Source organism: Lipotes vexillifer, unplaced genomic scaffold (genome assembly GCF_000442215.2).
Source record: "Lipotes vexillifer unplaced genomic scaffold, Lipotes_vexillifer_v1.1 scaffold742, whole genome shotgun sequence".
In the NCBI taxonomy this organism is placed as follows: Eukaryota; Metazoa; Chordata; class Mammalia; order Artiodactyla; family Lipotidae; genus Lipotes; species Lipotes vexillifer.
In genome coordinates, this window is record NW_006775459.1 from 958,908 (window position 1) to 965,067 (window position 6,160).

The following is a 6,160-nucleotide window of genomic DNA, read 5'->3' on the forward strand; positions in this document are numbered from 1 at the left end:
TATTCAATATTTGCCATTGGAACCATAATATATCATATAGCTTCAATTTGGTTTTAGTAGAATTCAGTGTAAATGAAGAAACAACAGCAACAATAACAAAAAATATATATATGACACTAACTACAGAATTTGACTTTTGACACATATTACAGTCAGTCTAAAAACAAGTACTGTTATGTGAGCCAAAAATTGTTTCAATACTTTTTGTTCTTTTCTTTTTCCACATTAGAGAAGATAAAATTTTCTTAGAAGTCATTTTCCTAAAGAAAAGAATTAAAATCGATAGGTGTTTAATTTCTCAAAGGAAATGTGTTTAAAACTACAGGGTCAGCTCAGAGGATTAGGTCAAATATAAAAGAATATAAACTCAAAAAATCAAAGTTAAAAAAGCTCTATCAATAGAATTGCTCATTAGGTTTCTGAGTCTAAATGAGGAAGTGGTACAGGATCCTCAGAAGTGAGATGAGAAGTAAATTCTTAAAAGCAAGACCCCTATGCTTAAGAAAGAGTGATTTTAAAGGAATATTCAGTTCTCTAATTCTTGACAAGTGTGGCTCATTTTCACTTGCTTTAGATGGATGCCTTATAGGTTACAAATGATTTTACTCCTCAGAGAATTTGCAAAATACATGTGGACCCCATTATACTATGATACCCCTCCCCATTCCATTACAATAAAAGAAGAAAAAGAATAACTAAAATCTTAACAGCGATACACAGAAAGATATGATTAATTTTGAACTGTTTTTGTTAAAGCCTATCAAAACTAGCTGGTCAGCCTCAAAGGGCAGGTTCCATTGTTTGATGTTTTTTCCTCAGCAAGGCATCTTTGCACGCATGCCATTAAAACTCAAGGACAAGCATATTAATAAGCAATCCTAAATCTCAATTTGCAAATCTCAGTCTGAGTTAGATTTCCAGAGGGCACAGTACAATTTACAAGACCTGTTTACTGCTGGGTTACTGAATCTTTTGAAAGGAATACAAATTTATCTATGTATCTATATATTTATCTATCTATATCTCCATATGCTCACAGATATTAGTATGAATATCTGCATATATATAAAATCAATTTTCAAAGAAAATTTAAACATTCATATTGTTTGAATGTGAATCTAACTTAGAACATCATTATGATATTTTAAAAGCTCAGTTTGAAAATTATTCCATATTAATAAGTAAATCAGATTTGCTGATCTTGCTTTGAATTTTATTTCTATTAAGTTTTACACCTTTATAATCTCTTCTTTTCAATTCTACTTGTTTTTCCAGGACTTTAGGAGCTTATTACATCAAATAAATAGCTTGCAGAATTGAATAAAACTGAATAAAAACTTGAGCCAGGGCAGAAGATACTACAGCACAGAAAGATGATTCAGTGCAATCTTCATGGAGAGGAATAATTTACCACCTTTGAAAATTAGTTTGTGATGCATAACTTAAAATCTAATCTAAAGAAAAATCTTAACTTATTTTTAATAAAAGACTTTAAATCACTGTACGTATACAAATCCTCCTTAGTTCAAGGGCTTGATGGCACACTCCTAAGAGCTTTCAATTCTTTATGTGGTTGCACTTAACCTTCCTTTTGTCAAAGAGCCTGGTAGTACACACACTCCCTTGGTTATCCTTCAGGTCCACTTTAGAAGCAGCAGAAGGACACTACTGTTGAAGGGGAGTATTTAGTTGGAAAATGACAGTACTCTGTACATTATAAGCAGTTTGACATAGGCTATGTAGGAATAAATGTTAAGATCTTGCTTTCCAGCAATTCAGGAAAGGTCCAGAGCAGGGTGAAGGAGTAGACAAGTCACCGGATAATCTAACTTTGTGATGGGATGAGGTGTGCTGGTGCTGCATTAGAGGGTTCATAGGCTAAGAGCAGAGTAGAGACCACTGAGGGAGAAGATAGAATCATTCAGGTTTAAATTCATAGCATAATTCATCCAGTAAATGCAAGAGAAACAGTTAAAAGTGAATATCTACAGTCTTGATAGTCCTTCAAGCTTTCTAAATTATTTAAACACTTGGGATCATTCTAGATGAAAAAAAACTTTAAAGTTTTTGTCAAACCCGCTGTGATTTCTTTTAGTGTGTAGACAGAGTCAGTTTTCTATATGCTCATGTTAAAAATCTATCTTGTCTAAAATAGAAAAATTGAACGAGAGGGGTAAAAAGAAATCAGTCTGATCAATGCTGAACAAAATACAACAACAAAGAAATTTGTATCAGATCATTTTTCTCTAAGAAAGGAGTTATTTATTTGCATTACCTTTTAAACTGGAATAGCCATCATGATTTTTGGCCAAATATGTTTTTTTTTAATTCTCTTTTCACTGCTTGTCAAAAGTGGCTGTAATCTCATGCAGATGAGATATTGATCTGTTGCCGATGTTCACTGAGCAGCCAAAGGGGAATCACATTACCAGCTACAAACTCCATCAATCATAGTCTCCTTAATAACCGCACTTAAACGATCTCTCTTGGCATTAACTTATATTGCATCCATGGCTGACATCCAGGCTTCAAAAAGAAAAAAGGTTCATTTCGAAGGGTAGGTTTGAGGCCACTATAGATGATTTGAATAAAAGATCTCAGGCTTTGCTCAGAACAATAGGGCTTATTAAATTAATTAATTTAATCCAATTAATTTATATCAAGTCTATGGAAATAGAGCAAAAGATCCTTGTATTTGTTTATAAATACAGGACTATGCCTTAACAAACAAATTAAATACATGTAAGTGAAGTTTAGAAGTGTGCATGGGACATGAAGGCATGCATTTGGATTAAATTCTGTTTATTAAATGTATCTCCTTTTATCTCCCTTCCCCCCTCCCCCTACATGAATGTATTTGAGAAGTTACTACAAAGCAAAACAGAGGTGAAACAAAGGAGGCAGAAAAAGATAAGGGAGAAATAAAGTAATAATAATAGCTAAAAGCCTCTATCATTATTATGATGTGAGAACTAATGAACTGCTCTTTCAAGTCACATGCCTCTGTCATAGCATCAACTGAGGTGTTCTACTTTACTACCGGCAGCCACGCAGAACATGAAGTCAGATGGAGGCTGTATAGAAAGCATAAAAAAGGGCACCTCCCCTCACTACATACTTTCTCTCTCTCATTGTCTAAAAATGCCACCAATTTGGAAACAACCCAGGAGAAACAACTGTTCTTCCTGTCCCATCCCATCCATACACCCAACCTAGCTTTTTCACTGCATTTGCTTCCTCCCACAATACTTAAATTGGCTCAAGTCCCTATTCTAAAACTTCAGTGAGCATAACTTCTTTGGATAGATGATTAAAATACAGAGTCTTAGGCTCCCGTACACTCTGATCCAAGTAAGTGTTAGTGAGGCAATGCCAAGGATGGAGCATTTGTAACAAGTTCCAGGAAGTGGGGGTGGGGACCTGTAAAAACTTGTATGAGCAGCTTGGATCAGGAATGGAAAGACTGCATTTTAGATGTTGGTGTGGCTTGATTTACATTCAGAAGTTGTTAAATCTTTGCTTCAACAGCAAGGAGGAAGAGGATGTTATTTGATTTTCTCCATGTAAAATCTTATGTGATAATAATTGCAACTCAGTAAAAGCAAAGACTAGAACCAATAAAAACTATAAATCAATTAATAAAATTGAACAAATTGCTACTGATTCCAAGCTAAACCATAACCCCTTTGTGTATGTGTGTGTGTGTATGTGTGTGTGTGTGTGTGTGTGTGTGGTGGTATATGTAAACATCTAGCCAAGTGAAATGATGAACAAAGCAGAATTTTGCTTATCAAACCACTCCTCTTCCAAAGCACATACAACAAAATATTTACATATTTTTAACAAGCACAACAGATAATCAAATATGAATTAAAACTGGGTGTCCCAAATTGTATTCCACAGAACGCTAATCCATTAAAAAACCCAATGATTAAAATTCCTGTGTTCAAACTAGTAGGAAATGTTCCATTCCATACCCCCATGCACATTGATATATTGGAGATGAATAAATATTTATATAATATAGACTTCCTAATCTTTTTTAGCCTGTATTAAATATAACAAGAGAGTATTAATCTGGGAAAACAATTAAGATATGTTTTTCTAACTTATTCTGATGAGTCCTCATTTTGAAACTTTAGTTTTAAAATTGTTTCTTTAAAACCAGACACGTTTCTGTGTTATACTGAAATTTATAAATTAACAAAGCATGTACTGATGATGAAATTACATAAATAGATGTATCACATATAAAATATATGACAGAAAAAAGAATATTTCTAAGATTGTTATCACATTAATATATGCAAACAAAAAGCTAATATTAAGTGTTCAAACTATTACATAAACTAAACAATAAAGAAGGCTTAAGGAGATGTGTCTTCCCTCTTATATTTGCTGGCTACACAATTCATTATAGAAAATCAGAAGAGAAAAATATAGCAAGGCATTTATAAGTATTAACTATATCTAGGCTCTTTCTTTATGCAACAATCTCATCATTGCTCTAATGTACTCTAGTATATTTGGTCACACATATTCTTCATGTAGATGATAATGTGCAATTTAATGCACCTTCCCCCTACTCAGTTACACGTCTTTCCTTGTATGTGGTGCATACGTTTGCATATGTGTGTGTGTACATGTGTGTGTGTGTGTGTTTACTCTCCTCCTATATCTAACAGTGAAAGGCAGCATCTTGTGTAAAATCCAAATCCGTGCAGATTGGATTCTACTTGCCAACACTGTTTCCCACATCAAAAAGACCTCCTGCTTCTCTACTGTCTACTTGAATCCTACTAATCCTTCAAAGATGTTATCAATTCTATTCTATTCTGTGAAGATTTCCTCAAGGATTCTACATTGATGTGTGACCTCTATCCAATTTTGCTAGCCACATTAGTACTTGACTATATTGAAAGTGTTATATTTGTTTAAATGTGGACCTACAGTATGATTATTCATTTTTAAGACATAATATTAAATAATTTCCTTAATGTATTTAATATTTACTTTGTTTCATAAACTATATTTGCTCTGTAGCCATCTTTCACCACTTATAATTCAGCACTATATATTGAAAGAATGCAAATGAAAGTGAAATATGTGGAGTGTAACTCACAAATAGTTTATTTGGTATAGCCTGGTGTTTAAGAACGTACATTCTGAAATCAGACTTTCAGATACCCAGTCTACATTTTTGCAGCTGCATCTTCTCAGGCCAGTTATTTAACTTCTCTGTGCTTTAATTTTCTCATCTCAAAAATCAGATGTTAATTGTGTGGAGAAGAAGATATGAATTAATACAGGTAAAAACTTAAAAAAATAACTAGTATATATTATTAGTTAGTTCTTGTTGCAAGTTAGATTTCTGAGGAAATAGATTCTGTAGAAGTTGGGCTCTGATGCAACCATGGCCTCAACTAACTCCACAGGGGGATCTGAAGCTGGGATGGCCTTCAGGGTTGTCCTGCATTGAAGCAAGAGGGCTGTGCCTCTATACTCCTGCATTGACTAGTTATTAGACACAGAGTGTCCTGGGAAAGGGTCATGACCTTAGATTAGGCAACTCTTTCTTGCCTAGGATAAGGTGTTGCAGGCTGGTCATCCAACAGAATTCTCAGGAGCTGGATAAATAAATCCTTCAGCCCTCAAGAGAAATCTGGTGGGGGGGTGAGGGGTGGAAGGTGCATCACAAGTGTTCACTTCACCTCCTGTTGTTATTGCCGTTTCTGTTTAAGTAAAAATAAAACATGTTTTGACAAGTTTTCTAAGTGTAAATTCTATGAGAGGCAACTATGAACAGTAAGAACACAGTTTTCCTTCCCCATTCTTACACCCCTTCCATTTAGTACTGATTTGCCGTCTGTTCCTTGTACAAATGTTATTGGTGTATAAGAAATCAGAATATACTCTGAAGTATAGTTTGGGGTATAGTTTTAGCAAATTTACTCAGCAGGGAGCTTTTGTTTTAGGTATCATTTAGAATCACTTTCCAATGATCATAAAAATTACAGTTTTAGGAACTATTTCTGAGAAATTTGTATTTTTTTCACATGAAAAAATGGCCATAATTTCTATGTGACCAAAGACTGTCACTGCAAACAAGGTGATTTTTTTGTAAAGTCCAGGTATATTCAGTAGGCTTAATAATAACAAT